Source organism: Phoxinus phoxinus (assembly GCF_949152265.1).
Source record: "Phoxinus phoxinus genome assembly, chromosome: 2".
Lineage (NCBI taxonomy): Eukaryota > Metazoa > Chordata > Actinopteri > Cypriniformes > Leuciscidae > Phoxinus > Phoxinus phoxinus.
The window spans coordinates 21,486,154-21,509,165 of record NC_136877.1 but is presented as its reverse complement, the minus strand read 5'-3'; the positions used below and the strand labels follow the sequence as shown (position 1 = coordinate 21,509,165).

General features: G+C 38.9%; 1 protein-coding gene across 4 annotated transcripts in view; it reads left to right on the top strand.

Moving 5' to 3' along the window:
- Positions 1-23,012, top strand: part of tcf12 (transcription factor 12) — a 106,701-nt gene that overhangs the window by 34,163 nt on the left and 49,526 nt on the right. The window lies entirely within an intron of this gene.

The following is a 23,012-nucleotide window of genomic DNA, read 5'->3' as shown; positions in this document are numbered from 1 at the left end:
TCTTTTTTTATCTATTCATTAATTAGTCATTTGTTCATGAATTGACTGCACAATTACACCGACCAATAATATAATAATGTAAGATTATACACAATTAATTGTATATATTATTATTATTATAAGTTAATATATATATGATTTTTATATATGTATATATATATATATATTTTTTTTTTTTTGCTGCTGCTGCTGCTGCTCTCACATCTGTCCCCAATTTCTGAATCTTCCTGTGGTGTGACTGTCTTCAGGAGTTGACCCTCCCCCAGGGTGGAAGTCACACCATCAGTACAGTTTTCCATCACAAAAGACTGTCTTCTAGCTAGCAGAAAAGCCACTGGCTTCTTCCAATGGCACACTGCATTTTTGCAGAGGAGAGTGAGAAGGGAGAGAGAGAGAGAGAGAGAGTGAGAGAGGGGGGGGGGGGGTGTTCAGGGGTGGTAGTGAAACAAACAGATGGGCCAAAGATCATTTTACACACACAAACCCCTTCAGCCACGGGCTCTCTCAAATCTCTCCCCTCTTTCCAAAGATGTGTGTGAAACTCTACTGAACTCGCTCCACTTCCTCTTTTGCTTCCAAAAATGTTTCAAATAATTTTCCATCTGTATCAGTTTGTGCTTGTTTGGGCCCTTGTTTTTACTGCGTGTTTGCTGACTCCACAGACACAAAGCATAATACACATTATTCAGCATCAAGATGACGTGCAGTGCAGATTCCGAAAGTTGCACACGCTTATTTCTGTTGTGTAATTTTGGAACATGTTGATGTTGTGGATTATTTTGTCATTGTGAAGTGCAACGTTTTTTTTGCATCTATTACTATAACTATTTTCTGTTATAGTGCTATCCTTCTAAAATTCTGTATATTACAGGTATTTTATGACACAATTTTTTTTTTTAATAAGCAGGGTGTCATTTGTTTATTTGTTTGTTTGCGCAGACTTTTTCTTGACAGTTTAGGTGATGTACATTTTATTAACAATTAAGAAATTATTGTTAATTATAAAAATCTGTAGTAGCATTTTCTTAGATATTTATCAGGTGAAAAGGCTTGATTAGAGTCACAATGGACTCTTTATCCCTTGAACGTGATTGATGGATGTTGTTATATCTGAGGTCTCTGTGTGTGCCGCTATTGTGATGTGCACGCACATGACAGCTTTATGGGCTGCTGAACCCCGGCTCTTTGTAGCATCACCCTGGAGACCGGTTGCCATGTAAGGTGGCAAGTTTACGGATGGGTGCTATTGCACGAAACAAAATGTTATCTCTATGCCAATTGATCTGCGTGTGTGTGTGTCTTGTGCGGGTGCGTGTGTTTGTGGGTGGTGGAGGTAGGGAGGATGTTTGGTTTTCCTCCGTCCTGTTGATGCAGCACTAATTATGCCTATAACTAGCAAAATATGGAAATGATCTGGAACAATGATGTGTCAGGGAATTAGACAATCTGATTGCACGGCTAAATTGCCTGCGCTATCTTGCTGGGATTGGACGAGAAGGCCGAGTCTTATCAAATTGAATTTCAGCAGTAATATCTGGGATTTACATGGAATTACCCATTCCGGAGCAACCTCATTAAATCATCTCTGAAAGGTTATTACTCACCAATGAAAAAGGCAGAGCTCGAATGTGAATGTAATACAATTAAGCATTACCATCACACGAATGGCATTTCTGAGGGAACCCTGGCCTATGAGTTACTCGTGGGTTTATATGACCCATTTTTTTCCCTTCGTGTGCCGTTTAAAAACAGAGCCGTGGTAATCTAAGTGGATTATCTCGAGACAAATCCCGGTGGTCTGCAGTTTCTTGAAGGAAATAGAAATCGTAGGCTGGAACTTGTTTGTTTACCTTTTCAAACTGTTTGCGGCTGATCAAACCTTCTCGAATCTTGCTTTTTAAATCAGACGCATAAAATAAGTGATATATAAAACGTAGCTTAATTTAAACGGTGGAATCTTAACGCGTATACAACCTTGTTTGTCCACGCCGTTAATGTAAGAAACGCCTCAGATTTGCTTTTATAAACCATTATCACACATTAAAGCAGTTTATTTTGAATGCTTCATTTAGTAGTCTTAAATATGCCTGTGGGGGCTGAATGCGTTGACCTGCTTCCATGCGCTCTCTAAGTGAAGTATGACATGTTGAGAGCAGCTTGGGGTTACCTGGGGTCAGCTATTGTGTATGATAATGAACATGTTACAGTTTATAGTGCTAGGCAGATGGCTGGTAATGACTGTTTATTTGACATAACATTTTAATTAGAGTAACCGCTGCTTGTTCTGAATAATGGAGATCCATTTTAAAGGTCACACTCTGTGTTCTGCTGCGTTTGTATTGGATTTGAGCTTATGTATGATGAACTACATATCAGATGTTAGGTGCAAAATGTGATTCCTATTCGGGATCCGCCTTTACTGTGCATTTCCTTAGAGGTTTGTGTCTGAATGGATAGATATTTCACTTTGTTGCATCATCTTTATATATGGCGCATTTAGACCCCTGGGGTGAGTGAATGTGTAGGTGTGTATTTCCCCAATGTGTCTGTGTGTGTGCTTGAAGAAAGCCCATGGGAGGGTCTGTGTCAGTGTCGAGGTCAGAGGTCAGTCAGTCTGGGGCGCACGTGCCGGCTCCCTGTTCCAATCCTCTTACCCAGCATCCTCCTCGTCTCTCGGCATGCACGTGGCACCCACACTGTGACGGCTAAAACCGTCCTGCACTGTACACAATCCTCTGACGCGGCAGCTGAAGACATCCGAGTAATGCATAATCACAAACACTGTCCAATAGTTCAGTTCTGCACAACATATCAACTATTTCTGTTCCGTTTTCAGAAGCCTAAATATAATTTGTACCACAATTTAACCCTATAATCAATTTGAAATAACATGTATCAGCCAACCGTAGCGCACCGTCTGTGTGTGCGTTCGTGCGTGTCCGCTTGTAATGTGAGGATGGAGCGTGTTGCATAATGATGACTCTATGTTGAAGTTTTAAGCAATATTTAATAAGGCTTAATGCAGCTTTAGATTAAGAAGAAATCTGCATGCATGTAGAGAATCCTGCTTCTTCAGCGCAGCCAGTATTTACTGGTCAAACAGATTACCATCACAAAAGACAAATTAGTTTAGTACTTTGTTGACATTCCAAACTCCATGTGTAACAGTTGGCACAGACAGAGCTGGCCTGGCTTTAGACTTGATGAAACGGTCGACAACAAAACACCGTACATGAGTTTTAAATTGAATGTTCATGGGGGAAGAACGCCGCAATCAGTTGTACATGTGTTTTGCTGTAAACTTCCTGAAGTCTAAGGTGAAGCTTGTTGCTCTGAAGCTCAGGGGAAGCTTGTGATTTGCATTAGATGGGAATAAAGCGCACACATGATCTCAGGAAGCTGTGTTTCCTGGCAAAATGCTCACCTCCGCTGGAGTTTTGTGCTGGTCTGTCAGGTCACGCTCATTTCCAGTCAACCTTTTTTCCCAAATCATGCTGTTAAATGGCCAAAGACTGGACCAAGCGGAATCTGCGGCTGCAGAACTGCATGGAAACCTGCCGAATTAAAACACCAATGATTCATACAGTTGTCTTCTTTCCGTCCGCATTTTGATTCATTTGAAAATGTTTTAGTGATGCAGTAAAATAATTTTTATTTTATTTTTCCGCTTTCGACTGAATTGGTTTTAGAGGGCAGAAAACCATTGACGAAACAGTGACGTTTAATAATAAGTGCTTCTCCGATGGTGCGTTATGATCATGTCAGCATGTCTATTTCATGCACACAATTTAGATGAGCTAGTACAGGTGAACATCTCAGAAGGGTGGATGCACTTCATCATAGCCAAAAAGGATGCTAAAATAGTGATATGTAAAAATTGATGAGATATGTCTTGTTGCCGAATAACTTTACCACTACTGGTTTTATTTATCACCTGAGAGCTCGACACCCTGAACAGCATATTGAGTTCAATTAGCCTACCCAATGAAAAGAAAGAGGCTCAATGAAAACTTTAAATTCGGTTTGGGTAAAATATTTATTTTGACGCTTCACTGCATTTTTTTCAGATAGCAATATGAGTGTAGTACTTTGAGATTAGATTATCATGTTCGAAGACCCCATGAAATTATTTTACAAGTGCATTTTCATGTATTCCTGCATCTTGCCAAAACAGGATGCATTTTTTATATTCTTACACATCCATGAACCATTATTTGCTTCTTGTTGTTTGCTTCTTGGGGAGGAACATTCTTATTCTAAAGAGAATCTTATTGGACAAAAACCGATTGGACAGGAATCATCAATATTTTGGTCTGATATCCTGTGAGAGCAAGACTATACATTTTAAATCTGTTAGAATTTAATTTAGTCAACCTTTAGGTCAACCTCTTAGAGTGTCATGGTAATGGGTATGACAATGTTAATATATTGGGTCTTTTCAGAATAGATCTGCTTCGCTGTTGCGGAGCAAGTACGGGACTTGCTTCTGCCAATGCATACACATCACGCTGCTTTGAGCAAGTAAAGCATGCTGCGGCTGTACAATAGAGCATACACACACTTCCTGTAGCAGATGTATACAGGTGGAGCTGGGGAAGATGGGGGGTTTCTGTAAGCGTTCACTGCTAAGGCAAATGCTGCTAACCAATTATTTTAAGGTTGAGCAGTGAGCTCATTGGCTACTGATACAGCAGGAACCAATCAGCTATGCCCTATAGAGAATGATGTGATTGCAAGCAGGTTGAATTAAGGACCGATCAGCCTGCGCCATCTAGAGTTTCACGACGGAACTTTGTATTTATCCTTTCTTTTACCGGGAAGGTCCCATTGAAATCTCTTCTTGGATGGAGTCCTGGGAAGAAAGTCACAATATGGAAGGAAAGACTATTGCAACTTCTGTTTCATGACGACGTTACGATCTTATTAACCCACGCATGTTTAATTTTTTACCACATACCTTTTTATCAAAACTAAATTTTCTAGTGAAACGAAAGACTTCTATCTGGTGACGTATACTGTATTTCTATCATTTAGTCCACTTAAACCCAGTCTCTTTCTTTCTTCAGACATCTGCCTCCATCCAATCAACAACCGACGGATAGTACCTGTCCTAAAAAAAAATATTTTATAATAATCAATTATCGGATATATACAGTACGTTACAATAAGGAAGAAAATATCTGTTGCCTCTTCTGTTATATTGCTCATTTAAAACTACTAAGCAGAACCATTAACATTGTCCCTCCAAATTAGCACAGAAAATGTGTATAAAATCATCAGTGACCTTTAGTGCTTAGTGACCCTTCTTAACGATCTCACTTTACCTCAACCAGTCCAGTGCCCTCATGCAGCTATTACATTCATCTTTAGCATTTGCTGTCTTTTTTACTGCTTTTTTTTCATCAAGCCTCTTGATTTTATTTCAAGATGACATGGATTGAATATTTGACTTTACACACTCTCTGATGAGATGAAAGTTTGAGATGAGAGAGAAGAGGACGTTGGATGAAGTCAGTGAAGTTACCATCTCTTTGTGGAATTCTGGATTTCTGCTTTTATTCACACTGATGGCTGAGAATCAAAGAGAGACAAGATATTATTACAAGGACATTTCCGGACTTCCTTGTATCTGAGAAATTCTCTTTTTGCTGTTCTGTTATTCCGCAAGCAACTCGAGAAAGATTTCAGCTGGTTTAGATTACTTCTTTTTATTTAATTACTTACAATAAGCGAGTCTCTCTCTCTCTCTCTCTCTCTCTCTCTCTCTCTCTCTCTCTCTCTCTCTCTCTCTCTCTCTCTCTCTCTCTCTCTGTGTGTGTGTGTGTTTGCGCATATGACTGTGTGTTTGTCACTCGCCAGCATTTCAATCCATGTGCCTGTCTATATTTTTAACAATGCTGACTGTCTTGTGGATGCACTCACGTTCCTGTGGCCTGCCGCACATCCTCTCTGTTTTAATCTGCTTATTATTAGCAGCATCAACACACACACACACACACACACACACTGATTATTGTACATCTATCTTTATGAGGACATTCATTGACACAATGCAATCTCTAACAGTTTACCCTAACCTTACTCATTACAACTAAGTGCCTAACCCGAACCCTTACCCTAAACCTACCCTTAACATAATTATAACCTTATCCCTAAAACCAAGTCTTGACCCTCAAACAGGCCTTTAAAAAGGTTTCAGAAGAGGTCCTCACTTTACTCTCTTTGTCCTCACTCCAATGGTCTAAAACTCAAAGTGGTCCTCAGAAAGATAGTTGTACAAGTACACACACACACACACACACACACACACACACACACACACACACACACACACACACACACACACACACACACACACACACACACACACACCCCTGCTCACTACCGAAGTGATTCAGTGAGACTTTGCCTTCTGTACTCATCTTTATTTAGCTGTGTACGTCAGAGCTGATCTCAGAAGACACGTCTAGTGATTGCACCCGTGTGATATCGCCTGCTAGATAAAATCTATTAGCTGGTCTAAATGTAACCCAGGAGCTTGTGTTCCTCACCTGGGACATTAGAAAGTTCACCAACGCTCCCCCGGGTCAAATCTCCATTTCTGTCTCTTCCCCAGAGAAGATCATGACTGGTCTGGCACCTAAACGGTCCTCTCACTGGAGCGCTGTACGAAGACGGCAGTAGATATTGTTGAGGCATTACTGTTCTTCTCGCCTTCCCAAATAGTGTAGCCTTAGCAACAGAGCGCAAAGGTGAACCGTGTGAAAGGCATCTCAGATTCTCAGACTGCTTTACTAGTGATGGCTATCACACCACAATAACTCTTTAAATTGCTCAGTTCTTGTTTTCAAATCATTTTGAATAAATATTGTGTAAAATGTTTTAATTTCAATAATAACATTCAGTAATCGCATAGTAAGAAAACCATTGCCGTTCAAGCAGTTTGTGGTCAGTAATATTTTTCAATGTTTTTTAAAGAAGTATTTTATTCTCGCCAAGGCTGCATCTATTTGATTATACATACAGTAAAAACAGTAATATTTGAAATATTATTACAGCTCTAATTGTTTACTATTTTAATATATATTAAAATATATTAATTTCGGCAAAGCTGATTTTTCAGCAACATTACCATATTGGTTAGTGGCTGCTTTTAGGGATTTAAAAAAATATATATTATTGTTTAAAATGACTAATAATTTAATAATACTGGTCAATTTAATCTATAACAAATCTCAAAATGAATACCGGTATGTATTTTTCATACTGTTATGATATTAATGATGTGATGCTTAGATTTACATGTAGCATTAATAATGATTGATTGTAATTTTATTTTTAAAAATGTATTTATTAATATAATATATTTTATTAATTTAGTCAAAATAGTATCTCTAACATTTAATGGCGTATGACTTTTATTACATTTTTGAATGAAGGAAAATCGACCTTCAATCTCAATCACAACCTTTTATTGTGCAAACGTTTGTGTCTAAAGCCACAGTATAACTTTTAGGCAGTCCATTTCCTTCAGTGGAATGATGTATTCGGTTCATATACACTGCCTACTGCAGTTTTGACTGCATGCCTGGATTAGCTCATTGTTTTGAGTGTGTCACACAGGTGGTTTGCAGTCATTTAATCTCTTTCGGCGCACTTACGCCATATCGCCATGTGCAAAATAATTGTGGAACGGCACACTAATTTCTGAAATTTGCATCCCAACTTTCTGCCTGCAGTGCGTGTGGTGTTAGCGTGGCGCTCCCGTGCATGCCGCGCCGCTAAATGAATTCTCCATGCATAAGAGAATTGTTCTCATCTGTTTCTCATCTCCTTTGATGAAACCTAATGGCTTTCCAGGAAATGAAATTATGCAGTCATTTAGTGACAATGCAAAGTGTGCAGAGCGTTTTGTACCCCGGCTGTGTTTTTTTCTGTGTGTGCACAAGAGGAGCAGAACACAGTGATGCCAAGATGCATCTCGCTATCCTTTTGTTCAGCCGAGGGAAAGGGAAAAAAAGATTTGTCCCAGTGCTCGGCTTATCTGTTCGTATCTCGCACTGCGTGTGATTTATTTATTTATTTGCTTTTTAATTATTCCTTAAGGCTGAGCATGTATGCTGTGTTCTGGCTCCCTGGTGTGTAGCGTTGGAGGCAGGTGTGTGTGTGGGGCCTCTGAGGGCCTCCGCTCCTCTGATTGTGACCAGGTGCTGCTCAGGTGCACGATCCTGTAGAGCGGCTACACAACACAGCAGGGCCGCAGGTGCAGTCAAGAACACTCTCTCCTCCTCCTCCTCCTCCCTGTATACCTCCATTTTATCCTCCTCCTGCCAGTCACTCATTTGCTCACTAATGCACTCTCTTAAGCGTGTCTGTCTTCCACCGACTCGTCCAATTATGTCATCATGTCCCTCCATTAAGGCTGTAAACGATTAATCGCGATTAATCGAATCCAAAATAAAAGTTTGTGTTTACATAATATATGTGTGTGTATTGTGTATAATTATTTTATATATATAAATACACACACATGCATGTATATATTTAAGATCTTCTATTTATATATAATATAAATCATATAAAAATATATATGCAGTATATAAATGCAAATATTTCTCAAATATATACATGCATGTGTGTGTATTTATATATCCAAAATAATTATACACAATACACACACATATATTATGTAAACACAAACTTTTATTTTTGATTCGATTAATCGCGATTAATCGTTTACAGCCCTACCTCCATTTGTGTTCACTTACACTACCAAGCAAAAGTTTGGTGTTCGGTAAGATTCAATTATTATTTTTTGTCTCTTATGCTCACCAAGGCAGAATTTATTTGATCAAAAATCAAGTAAAAACAGTGATATTATAAAATATAATTCAGTGAAAAATACATCGCGGAGTAGAGAGGAGACTGACAACATGCTGACAAACAGGACAGGCCAGGTTACTTTTCGGTTACTTTTGATATTAAACATATTAAACAAAGTCTCACCTTTCAAATTTGGTCATTTTTTTAAAGAAATTTAAACAATAAATACCGCTTTGTGGCTGTAGAGCATCAGTTAAAGCTGCTTGTGAAGCGATCATCTCTTCCTTCTAGTTTATTAGCATCAAATAAACATGAATAGAAAGTTCAGAAGAACAGCATTTATTTTAAATAATCTTTTGTAGCATTATAAAAGTTTTCATTGTCACTTTTGAATTTCAAATTTACAACTAGGTCCGTGCTCTTTTCCCACATCATCCCACTCTGTGTCCTCCGCTCTTTTCTAGATGTGTTTTGTCCATAAAAATGCATTATTCACTGCTGTAAAGTGACATGAATGGTGGATATTTTGGTGCAATTAATCGATAATCACATTTCCATTACTGATTATTAACGTTTTTATTGATTAATTATTGCAGGCCTATATATAAACATGCATGTTTATATCGTAGCTGAACTATATTTAAAGTCGTCTTTGTTGCGACGTGCCGCAACTCGCTTTTTCCAGCATCTCACGCCATGAGCGCTGATTTTAAGATGCGTTCACTGCCCTGCATTAAGCTGTTTTTGAATGCAAGAACGCATCCTTTGTGAACGGCTCTTGTGAATCAGTCAAGGTTGTGAATACTTAAAGAAGGCACTGTACATGACATTTGAGCGGCCGCAACTTTAGCCACTCACACACAGGAGTGTTTATGATGCTGGAAGCAATGTGTGCTGACACAGGCTCTGAGCAGACATCTGTAGTGGTGTGGGAGTCTGGTGGCACTAGTGTGAAGTGTAGTGGATGTAGCTGGTCATTATGCAGAGCTCCAGGGTGCGCTTATCTGTTACTGCGCTCAACCAAGCGTGAAGAGCCCAAGACGGCCTGAAAGGCCACAAATCCCTCTCCTTCGCTTCTACTTCTACCAGCGCCCCTCCTCCCTTCCATCCACCCGTCATCCGCCCTGGCTTCCCCAGGCCCGGGCCTCTGCGCGGAGGGGGTGAGGCGAGCGGGCCGGCCAGCTGCAGAGATCAGCTGGGGCCTGGTGCGCTCATGTCTGCAGGGCTGTTCACAGAGGGCCAGGAGAGTTCAGAGCCTTCAGGGGAGGCGGCAGAGCTGATAGAGCCCTGCTGATAGAGAGGTCCTGGGAGCTTGCTGTCACAGGCCACTGGGGGTGACCGAAATTGCAGCCTGAGCTAATCTGTCTACAACGCGTCTATGCCGTATAGAGTTCTGTTATCAAACGCAAAAGCAGGGGGGGGGGGGGAATCATGACAACAATATCAACAAAAATATGAATGGCACACTGAAAGCTTAAGCCTGAAGTATATATATATGCAAGTAGCGCTTCAAATTCTCAGCCATCTAATTGCTATGTGCTTCTGTTGTACTTGCTCTACTGTGCAGTCAAAGCCAGTGTATTAGTATTATTATTCAGGTTTCTTGCTGTAAGCATGTCAACAGTTCAACTAACTGAAGGATTCCCGTGGTGAATCAAAACCTGGAAATATCAGAGAATCTTAAAATTGTGAAAAGTCATAGAAATTAACAAAATCGCAAGAATTTTACATTTCTGTAGTTAACAGCCTATATTTTTAATGTATTTTTATGATTTATTTTGATTGTGTTAGTATTTAATATTTGTTTATATGAATATAATTTGAAAAGTTCAAAAGTTTGGGTTCAGTAAGATTTTTTTTAATCAATAATTCTATTCAGCAGTTATGTGTTAAATTGATACAAAAATAACACTAGACTTTCACATTGTGACAAAAAAATTATTTCAAATAATTGCTGTTCTTTTTAACTTTGTATTCATCAAAGAATCCTGAAAAAATGCATCGCTGTTTCCCTTAAAAATATCTGAAATGTTTCTTGAGCAGCAAATCATCATATTAGAATGATTTCTGAAGGATCATGTGACACTGAAGAATGTAATGGCTGCTGAAATTTTGCTTTGGTATCACAGGAATAAATTGCCTTTTAAAATGTATAGAACTAGAAAACGTTATTTTAAATTACAATAGTATTTTACAATATTTCATTTTTTTTTCTTACATATTAGGCTATATCTTTCTAAAATATTGCCCTTCTTGAGTTCAATCTCTATAAAAGCACTTTCTGTAAAAACATTATCCAGTCATCACTAACGACTGGAAAATTCATGGAAATTCATCTGTCAAATGTTGTGGGAACCATGTCATTTTTCTGTCCCTTGTATTGCACCAAAGGCACATTCAATGAAAGTCTGTTCACTCAGCGGTCATATTTGCAACGTCATCGGGCAGCTATTTCGGGCATCCAAGACAAAGTCCTATCCACTTGAATGGGGAGTCCTGAAATGTCAAAAACTGCTTGACAAACTCCCAATTAAATAACATACTTCAAATCAGCAACAAAAACTGAAATGAACTGTCCCATAAATTGTTTCTTATGCTCAAATAGCGTTTAAAAGCTTATTTTTCAGGCTAGAACCACCAATGCGCATGTGCAGTCCTGAGCTCGTACCTCAAAATACTGACTGTTTCTATAGCAACCATAGCTTGTAATGGCATCTGCAGTGACGCGATTGGCTCTTTTATTTAGAAACCGGGACTTATTCTGCTATATTGCACGTTGCACTTTCTCCCATCCATGAGTAATATGAGTGCACCGTCTTTGTATATCTAAAGTCCATAAGAATGCAACCCATACTTGCGTTCTGACACATTTCAGAAGAATGCAATGCATGAAACTTAAGCTCATGTAGCTAGAAGTGTGTATGTCCATGTACTTGTGTAGAAAATGTTTCAGGCCTTAAAATAGTTTGATTCTTTTAACTTTGATATCTTGTTGCCCTATACTCACGATGGTGTCCAGAAATGTGCCAGATATCTCAATAATGCTGAATGACACATGAAAATGCGACGCCTACATTCTGCATCCATGTGCAGCACAGTTGGATTTACTCAGTAACACAAGCAGCATGTGGCACTTTGAGCTTTGATGACTGTATCATTAGCTGGCATTATTTAATCCAATCGCGTTACATGCATAACGAAGCCTGAACAAAAAAACCCTCCCAAATCTGCTTTCATTCTTTATTGGAGGGTGTATGCATGATTCTGGGCTTTCTTTCTCTCTGCTTCATGTTTTCTTTGCTGCTTTCCTCCATTTAGTTTCTTCTCTCTGTGCATTGCTCGCATTTTCCTGTATTCTCTATTACTCTGCCCATCATCCTTCGTCACATCCTCTCATTAACCTCCTCTTTTCCACTCTTCTATCACCATTTTGAATCTCTCTTTAGTCTTGCTTTTTTGCACCTTTCCTTTTTTTTCTCCATATTTTTTCCACCTTTCCTCCCCAGTTGTATCACTTGGTACTTAGCAGCATCTCGTGCCAATGAAAATGTTGGTGATAGTTAAATGAAAATGCAAAGTTGAAGGGCAGTGATTCATTAGGAAAGAATTCTGCCAGTGAAACAAATGCAGGACTCAGAGCACCCTGCTTCTGTCAATGACTTTACCAGATCTCTCTCTCTCTCTCTCTCTCTCTCTCTCTCTCTCTCTCTCTCTCTCTCTCTCTCTCTCTCTCTCTTAGCTTTCAGTTTCGAAGTACTTTATTGGAATGATAGTTTAACACAACATACTGCCAACGCATCAAAACAAATAAAGAACAGTGATGGAAAAAAGGTGCCAGTCTGGTAGTATAAATATGATCCAAAATCCAATCAAATGAAATGCAATAAAAACAATCAAATAAATTCAGTAAGTGAAATCTTTCTTAGTAGTATTATTCACAGTAGGGTAACCTTATTCCTTGAAAAAAAAATATATATATATTTTTCCCACATCAAACTCTGAAAAGCTGCTTCTATGAGACGAAGTACTGGTCAAAATTTAAGTGAACCTGCAGATATATGATGCAAACTGATGCAAACAATATATATCATTACCATATTTTGGGGGGGATTTCATTATACTGTTATGCTTACATTTACTTAAACTAATAATTGTATTTCTGGCATATTTATTTTCTTAAAATAATGTAGATTTTTAATATCAGACATTTATCAGTTATTGGCCATAATAATTATTGCCATATCTATATTACCCAGAAATGCAAAATGTTTAATATGTTTCTTTCCTTATTAATTTGTGAATATTTACATCCATTCACCATATCACAGATACTGAACATTTGAGCGAAGAAAAAGCAGTTTAGAGGTATTTTCAGGCACCGTGTCCATTGGAAGACGATCTCCCCCACAGTCTTTCACGCGTAGGCATGCGGTGTGGAGCGATGTCGGAGCATATGTTCTTCTGAAGGCTGATGGCTAATGGGCTGTGTTGAGTATAATTACTGAACGACCTGTTGAAATGAGAGGGGGCTCATGGGATGGACAGTAGGGCTTCTGGCTCCCACCTGTGTGTAGCCGAGCTCCTGCTGTGCCCCACAGGTGCTGCTCTTACATATACACACACTTACATGTACACACACACCTGGCTCGGGGTCTCAGGTGGTGAGCGTGCAGTCAGTCTGCCTAGAAATAACCCATCCTCCCCCACATCTAATCCAGAGAGGAGAGACGAATCCTCCGAATGAGTGTCTGTGTGTAAGACTCTCAATGCAGAAGCGCTCCAACGTTTTCTACACATACACATACAGTGTAAAGAATCCAAGGGTCTGTCATTGTTTGTGAAGGAAAACCAATTCTACCTTCAGCTTTAAACCTTCATAATAAACACCCATATACAACACTATAGATGCTATAATACTCTTTTATTAAGATATCCTTCAGCTTCACGACATTTGCCCTTACTAGATGTATTACATTAGGAGTAATAATAGACAAAATATCAGTCAGGCCGATTAATATGACAGTTTTTAAAGCATTTTCTGTTTTAAAATATTAAAAAATAAAAATTTAATACATATTGTATAATGTTCATTTAATTTCATGTTAAATGTTTAATTACTTTTAGTTGTATCCTAATTGCTAGCATAAATGTACACTACTATTTAAATTTGTGGGGTCTGTAAGACTTTTTGGTAGCACTTTGTTTTACAGTCCTGTTTCGCATTTACATACTACAGTATGTACTTATTGTAGTAATGGCACTAACTGGGTAATAACTATGTACTAAACCTAACCTTAACCCTATGTTGTTACCTCACATTACTCCGTATTTTCGTCGGTAAGTACACTGCAAGTACATTGAAAGTGCACATACTATGCTCACCAAGGCTGCATTTTTTTATCAAAAATAAGTGAAAACAATAATATTGTGAGATATTATATAAATTTTTAACTAATTTGATATATTTTCAAATGCAATATTCCTTGATGGTAAAGCTGAATTTTACTCGTCTTCATTGTCACATGATGCTTCAGAAATCATTCTAATATGATGATTTGCTCAAGAAACATTTCTTATTATTATCAGTGTTGAAAAGAGTTTAATATTTTTATGGAACCCCTTTTAGATTTTTTTTTTCAAGATTATTTGATGATAGAAGGTTTAAAATAAACAGCATTTATTTGAAATAAAAATTTTGGTACAGTTAAAATTGTATGTACTGTCACTTTTGATTAACTTAATTCAACCTTTCTAAAAAAAAAAAAAAAAAAATTCCTTAAAAAAAAATCTTACTGACCCCAAACTTTTGAACAGTGTGCTGAATATTATAACATGGATAGTACCAGTCCTGGCTTCTGATTGGACATTCCAGCGCTCCAGCTCTTATATTCTTTGCTTTGACCTGTTCATGTCACTGTATAGCACCCATAGCGTTGCAGATTTTGGAGAGTACAGTGTTAACTCCACCAACGTTATTAAAATATCCCTGTAGGTTGGCACCGTCCAAGCCCTGGACTCACTTTCACACATACAGAGTGAATTGTTTTCACACGCTTCCCTCTCTGTGACACGATTTCTCTCTGACAGAACCTTGAGAAGTGTTACTAAACACTTCTGCAGTATGAATAGAGAAATGTTTTAATACTGACAACTCTTTCATTGCTTCTGACATATGCCTGTTCTCTGATATCTAAGTCTCTCAGCTACTCGAATGTGTCTCAAAACAGGATTTTTGGCATGCTTGCGTGTGAGTTTGAGAGTATGCCGGCAGCGCCGCCCGAGTGGGATCAAAATTCCCCTCCTGCATTCATCCTTCTCCATCCTTCCAAGTGAGGCCCCATTGTTTAACAGTTGCTTGGCATCTAATGCCAGCCGGCTTCAGTGCCTTTGATGTGGCTCAGATGATGCGATATCCGTCCTGGGCCCCGCCCTCCCGTTTTTCCATCGCATTCTCGACGCACGCCATCGGCTCCGGCCACAGGCGACTATCTCGCACACACGTGAGTCTGTGTGGGTTAGCTTGAGGGGAGTCATCGTCCAACGCGGCGAGATCTGCGGTGGGTGCGTGAAAGAAAGGGTTATTAGATAGCTCATCACACTCCTCCGCCGAGGGGGGAGAGCGAGAAGAGGAGGAAGGAGAGGGAGAGGGATGTGTGATTATGAAGTCATCAGCCATGAACCAGTGGGGTAGGGGAGAAGCGCGCATCCTCAGGGGGCCATTGATTGGTGACCATGTGTTTGTGGCCGATAGACTGTGAAATGGTGTGTTGCTGCACGGCTGTGGCGCACCTGCGTCCCACCAAGGTGATTGATTGGTTTGGTCATGTGGAATGTTCCCATCTGGTCTGCAGTAATGCATTTCTCTCTCTCTCTCTCTCTCCCTCCCTCTCTCTCTCTCTCTCTCTTTCGCCGTCTCATATCAGGGAGTAGCGGGCATTGGCTGGAGAGGGTGGCTAAGTTTGGGACCGCAGAGGTCAAAAGAAAACATTTTCCCCTTTTTTCCCCCCCAGTAACAACAGCTAATCACATTGCGCAGACCTGGTCGTCCCATTGACTTTCTGAGGTGGGGGTGTTTAGGACAAATCCAGCTGCTGTGTTTGTTGACAAGTCTACACACCGGCCCCTCTTTCCCTTCTGGTGAGTCAGGACAGAGATCCTGCAAACCTGTGAGATTCTGGATGGGCTGTTCTCAACAAAAAGGGAAAGAGTTAAAGCAAGGATGTTTACTTGTGGGTTCCTCAAAGGCCATCTTTACTCTATAATTGATCCAAAAAAAAAGGGGAGGCTGTTCTTAAATCAGGGGTGTTCAACAAGGAGTCTGCAGAGGTGCTGAGGGGGCAGTTATTATTACTTCAATTCAATATATTTAGAAAATAAATCATATTTTTATTAATTTATTTTTATTAAAATTGTTTGTTGTTTACATATTTCGAAAATCACTATACATTTAAATTTTTATTAATAATTAAAGAAGATAATGTTAAAGGTTGGGTAGGTAAGAATTGTCTAAAGAACTTTTTTTCAAATTGGCTTAAACTGTCTTTATATACCAATACATAATTAAAATGTAAGTACTTTGAAAAAGAGAGTATAAAAATTGAGTGACTAATAGTGTATTTAATCTTCAAAAAACACAGCTTATTAATTCCATTCGGGACGAAACAAGTGATTGGCTTGCGCGACTGTCACTCTCCGTCGCCATGACTACTGCCGCTATTACTGGCTCTGCCCACGTGCGCGCAGTCGCGCACCCGTTTTTAGGTGGGACTGAATGGAATTAATGACCTGTGTTTATTGAAGATTAAATACACTATAGTCACTCAATTTTTATACTCTCTTTTTCAAAGTACTTACATTTTAATTATGTATTGGTATATAAAGACAGTTTAAACAAATTTGAATAAAAGTTTTTTTAGACAATTATGACCTACCCTACCTTTGAGTAAAATAAATATATCTCTATACTTGAATTATTATTGAGGATTGATTTTCAAAGTATGTATATGTTATTATGTGCTAGGTCTAAAATGCAAAAATGTTTAGTTGTATGTAGCATGTAATGTTGGGCTTCTGCTCCATCTTTGCAAGGGGGTCCTGGGCATAAAAGAGGTTGAAAACCCTTGTCTTAAATGTATGAGACACCAGACTCAGTCTACTGATGAGAAACCCTCCTATTTTAGAGAGACGACTCACCTTAAGATGACAGCCTCATTCTCCACTCCCATAATCCTCTTCAATCTTACATCTTTCTTCTGATTCGTCCTAAATCCCGTCCTTTCTCCCTCCTTTTAATTGATCTATTCATTCCATCTAATGACTAATTACATATCAGAGTGCATCAGCAGAGGCATTCATCATCGTAGAACATAATAATCAATGACATTTCAACAAAGAAAAAAAATAAATATGCAAATAAGAGCTCATTAACATTTGCGCTAGCTGTTTGAATAATGCCACTGCTGACAAGACTGTAATTAACAGAAATTGATGCTGAGCTCAGGGGTAGCGTGTGTTTGAGATTGTGCCCCTCTGTGCATTTCGCTGGCAAAGAACAGACCCCTCCACCCCCTTTCTACCTGCTCGGGTGGCATCGTGCGAAGGAGGGCCCGGAGAGGGCGGGAGAGGGACCCTTGGATTCTGGCCCTGTTTACGCCGACTGTCAAACAGAACTCGTCATAACATCAAAAGCCTCAGAAACAACAGAGAGATACACAAACACTCCGGACGAGGAAACAAAAGGATCCATTTTAAAAGCTACAGAGCCAGTGAGCGAGTGGGTGTGCTGCTTTGTTTGGCATTGTGATGTCTGTGAGTGTTTGTGTGTGTTTGCTTGTTCGTGTGTGGGCATCAAGCATTCAGGACTCTGCACTGAACTGATAGCTCAAGGTTCTTACCGACACAAACTTTAGACAGCTGTAGAGCTTTCTTTTTCTTTACCTCACCCTCCCTCCCTCCCTCCCTACTTTTGCTGGTCTCCAAGTTTAGCCCCATAACCCCCCCTCCCCCCTTCTTTTCCTGCTTGCTTTCCTGTTTTTGTCAGGAATTTTAAAATGCAGCAAACACAATAAAGCTGTTTATGTCAGATTTTGGACAGCCCAATGTGCTGATTATAACAAGTTGAAGGAATTTCCTTTATTGCGCGTGTTAGCCTCGCCATATGGCTCAACACGGAACATTAACTTGACAAGGATAATGAATTACACCGGGGTTCCAGAACCCAGAACATGAAATTCAGATAGGGGAACGTGGATGTACTTGCAGGAAAAGAAGGGCATGAGTTCATTTGCATTTGGCGTTAACCGAGCTCCTTGTTGTGTACTGGATAAAAGTATCTCGGTAAGTTTGGAAAATAAACAAGCGAGGCCTTCGGAATGCACTAGAACGAGAGGAAGAGAGTGAGCGGGAGGCGTGGAGAGAGATAAAGAGAGGGAGGCTGTGGAGTGTGGCTACTAATTGGCTGTTTTTGTGGCTGCGCTTTTCAATTGATCCCTTGAGATGCTTAGATCACTACCTATCTGAGTATCAAAACAAGAGCTCTGGTCTTGCCTGGCAGAGCTGTGATCAATAGGGAGCCTCCCCGGGAGCCTCTCTACACGGTCACATTTTAATTGTTCCATGCCTCTGAATGTAATCTTAATATTTAATATTGCCGGCCTATTTATACATCCCTTATTAACCCCCTCGACAGGACTCGACGTGCCCCTCGCTTGTGTTGGCACTTGTGAAAGTACTCAATGGTATTTACATACTCCAGTGACTGTTAAACAAATCTCTGGGCTGGTTTATTCAAAGTTGATGTGGTGTTAAAACGTACTGATTTGCAGGTGGATCGGTCAAGAGCTTCAAAACTGTTAATTAAAAGGGTTAGTTAACCCAAAATGTATAATTCTGTCATTAATTACTCGCCCTCATGTCGTTCCAAACCCGTCATTCGTTCATCTTCAAAACACAAATTAAGATATTTTTTATGAAATCGAAGGGGCTTTCTGACCCCTCCCCCCCATAGACTGCAATGGTATTACCACTTTCAAGGCCCAGAAAGGTAGTAAAGCCATCTTTAAAATAGTCCATGTGACTACAGTGGTTCAACTTACCGTGCGTTCACACCGCCGCCGGCGAGAGCGGCAAAATTCGCTCTTGCCGCCCAGCCAATGACGCCGTGGAAAGATTCGTGGACGCTCTGATGCTCTGACGTAGATCGAATGCTTTGTCTTTTTTAAAACTTGATTTAAAGGGGCCACAAAGCAAACAAGCATGTCGATCGCTATTTTTGCAGAAAATTGATCGATGGAAAGAACTTAACAATTATAGTGACATGTTTGCTAACGAAATAAACCAGTTAGAAGCCATTTGTGTGGTGTGGCTTTTGTGTTCATGGTTAAGTGCTATTCTAATTTGCATTCCCCCTGAAAAACAAGTGTTCTAGTGAGAAATCTTGCCTATAAATAGTGTTGCGCGCCTTCTTATCAAATTCAAATGATCAGCCTCTCCTCTATTTAGCTTGGGAACTAATGTGGTCAGAACCAAAGTTTACAGGACTGCGTTCCTTGGAATCCTCTCAAGCGGATGACTTCTACATTCCGTTTGGTTCCCGCCGAACCGCGTCATAGCTTATTACCATAAAGTTGACCTGACTTCAACTCTACTCGCCGCTCTCACCGTCCAAGACGTGCCGCGCCGTGCCGCCCTCGGCGGAGCTCGCCGCCTGCTCTCATTGAAAATGAATGACTTCCGGCCACTTAAACGCTCTCGCCGGCGTCGGTGTGAACGCACAGTTAGTCGTATGAAGCGACGAGAATACTTTTTGTGCGCACTTTTTGTGTTTTTATATATATTTTATTTATTTTTTCTTCAATATAGTTTAGAGTATTTTAGGGCTTTCGCAGTTGATGTATGCAGTTGATTATCTGTGTTACATTTCTTGTGTTATTGCTGTCTTATGGTAATTTTTGTTTTAGGCAGGTGGGTTGTAAAGGTTTCATGTTTTATAACATACATTTTTACTTTAGTTTTAGGGGAGTTGCAATATACTGGTTTTGACGATGACGATAATATGTAAATAATAAAATATTGACATTATGTTAATACTACACTTTCAAGAGTATCATAAATAATCCAGCACCTCCAGTAACTGGTTGGCACTCCAGCATATTAGGTGGCAATAAAAAAATTACGCAGTGTATTTACTACAAAATCCTTACAAAATCATGTCGGAGAAGAGGACAGGTGAAAGCAAAACACTTTACCTGCATCTGGAAAGAAGTTAGTTAAGCTATATGGGAGATTTTTTTATATTAGACACCCCAGCCTGGAGGGAATACCGATCAACAGTAGTATAAGTTATTTTTGTTATTGTTATTTTGTTTTTGCTATGCAAACTCTCACCTCCTACACTTGAATTTTGAGTGTGATTCATTGGCCAAGCACAAAATACACTAAATTAAATATGAATTTGTTTGATAGTATTATTTTATTTCATATATCGGTTTAATATTGTTATTGCACATTATTTTTGGCATGATAATTGTGCAGTAAAAATGTGATATTGTGATAGCCATAATTGTTCCCTTTTTCAAGTTTTAATTGACTATATACTGTTAGTTTGACTGCTGAAATTGCAACTATTTAGAGTATTTTTACCACTGTAATAAGCTACTGCATTTGTTTTACGTCGTGGTCTGCAACATGTACTCTACAGGTGTGTGTGTGTGCATAAACACATGTGATGTCAGGCACGCACCACACGGACACGCACGTCAACACCTGGACGTCTCCTTGTTGCTTCTCACAGTTCCTCACGGGGAAATTGATGAATTCATTTTCGCTTCCATCCATCACTTCTCCAGTACAGCCCCTGTTTTCCCCTGAGGGTGAAAAAACACCGTTGCTGACATTTAAGCATTGTCGGGTGATGCTGCCGAAGACTAGACTGTAAAAAAAATCCTGTTGTTTTTGCAAAAAAAATCCTGGCAGCTGTGGTTGCCAGAATAATTCTGTAAAAAATACAGTAAAATGGAAAGATATAACTGTAATTTACAAACCGGTAAATCCAACAATGCACACTGCTACTAAAGTCTATTTTATACCTTTAACATACACTGAAACCAGCATAATAATACAGGTGGTAAAAGAGGAAGCCACATGAAGAATCATGACGAAGTTCATCACAAGTAGCTTTCCCATAAGCTGGATTATACTAGTATACAGACGGTGCACAAAGTAATTCACGCAAACACTAAACACCATCATGGTAACACACATGAACACAAATGAACATTTATTAAACAACCGAGGATGTAACATAAAACCCAAATAACTCATAACAAAAACTATTAAGAAACATAATTATTTAAACGAAATACACAAGGAAGTGTCACACAGGGAATTCTGTGAATGTCAGTTAAAAAATTATAATTTGATTTGCCCTTTTTACTTCTAAAAACTTTTCGAAATTTTACTGTAAAAAATTCCTGAAATGTCTGGTTAGATCTTTTACAGTTTTTGCCTGTATATAGTACGGGAACTTACTGTTAACCTATTAACAGGTTTTTTTTCCTTAGCATTTTTATAATATTTTACGGCTAAAGTTACACTCATTGTATTGCTTTATTTTGTCTCTCTCTCTACTCAGCGCAAATCAAGGAGGGCTGGTATGAAGACTGTTTTAAGAGCTTGGTTGCGATAACACAGGCCTGTGGTGAGAGATAGCCAACAGAAGACGTGGTCATAACTGGAGAAGATTTTTTTTCTTTTTCCAGTGTATATTTTTCTCTTGGTCTTCAAACTATTAGTTTGAAAAAGTTTGAGTGTTAGTTTAAACATCTGTTTTTGGACGGGTTGTGAGTGTGAAATCTTTGAAAGCTCATAGGCATCAGAAGCATGAACGGAGAGTATTTCAAGGACAGTGCATCTGTACAATGTCTTGTTTAATGACGTATTGGTGACAGAACTAGTCTGTGTCTAGTGTCTTGATTGGCCTACAAGTCAAGAGCTGCAACTGTTAAGCCAGCTGTTCACTTACCAACTCAAAACATCTCGATAACAGTTGGGCATTTCATTACTACTGACTGTTGTTGTTGAAATTTCACACTCAAAAATGGAAGAGGTGTGATCAGTGAAACAACTGCCTTTGACATTTCTCACGGTTTCATGTGTTGCAATTGAGCATTTTGGAAGCCAAATCAACATGAAACTCATTTAAAGGGATAATTCACCAAAAGTTTAAATTGTGTCATCATTTACTTTCCCCAAACCTTTATGACTTTCTTCTGTGGAACACATAAGACTATATTTTTCTTCTTTTTTTATTTTCTTCTTTCATTCGATTTCAAGTCAATGGGGTCTAATGTTGTTTAGACCAAAATATTCTTCAAAAATATTTGTTTATTTTCCACAGAAATAAGAAAGTCATACAGGAGGTCTGAAACAACATGAGGATGAGTAAATTATGACCGAATTTTTACTTTTTGGATGAAATATCCATTTATATAAGAACAGGTGCACTGCATTAAAGGCACAGTATATACAGGTGAAACTTTAAAAATTAGAATAGGTGAAACTAATATATTATATAGACTCATTAAATGCAAAGTGAGATATTTCAAGCCTTTATTTGTTATAATTCTGATGATTATGGCTTACAGCTTATGAAAACCCCAAATTCAAAATTAGAATATTGTGAAAAGGTGTTCATAGCTGTAAGCCATAATCATCAAAATTATAACATTAAATTCACCTTTTAAGTTGAATTACTGAAATAAATGAACTTTTGCACAATATACATTTTTTTTGAGTTTCAACTGTACTGTAAGTTTCGCAGCTAGATGTTGCTTATTCAAAACAATAACAAAACCGTAGCTTGATGACTCTGTGAATGAGTGTGGAATCATGGGAGTTTTCGTCTTCACCTCCACAAACGATGGAAAGCAATCCGACGGGACTCAAGGCAGAAATCGTGTTCATGGATGAGCTAATGTGGTAAAGTTTATAATCGCTACTGTGGTATGAAGCAGGGCGGGGCCCGAGACCTTATATTTTATTATTTTATAATGCTTATATGCCGCAGTCGGCTGCTGCCGCTCCTTTCATTTTGTTGTTTATGTTTATTTTATGATTAAAGTTATGTTTAACGTTCCCCTCCTTCTTCTTTGAACTTTGTTGCAGTTACATTTGATGATTTAAATTCACAT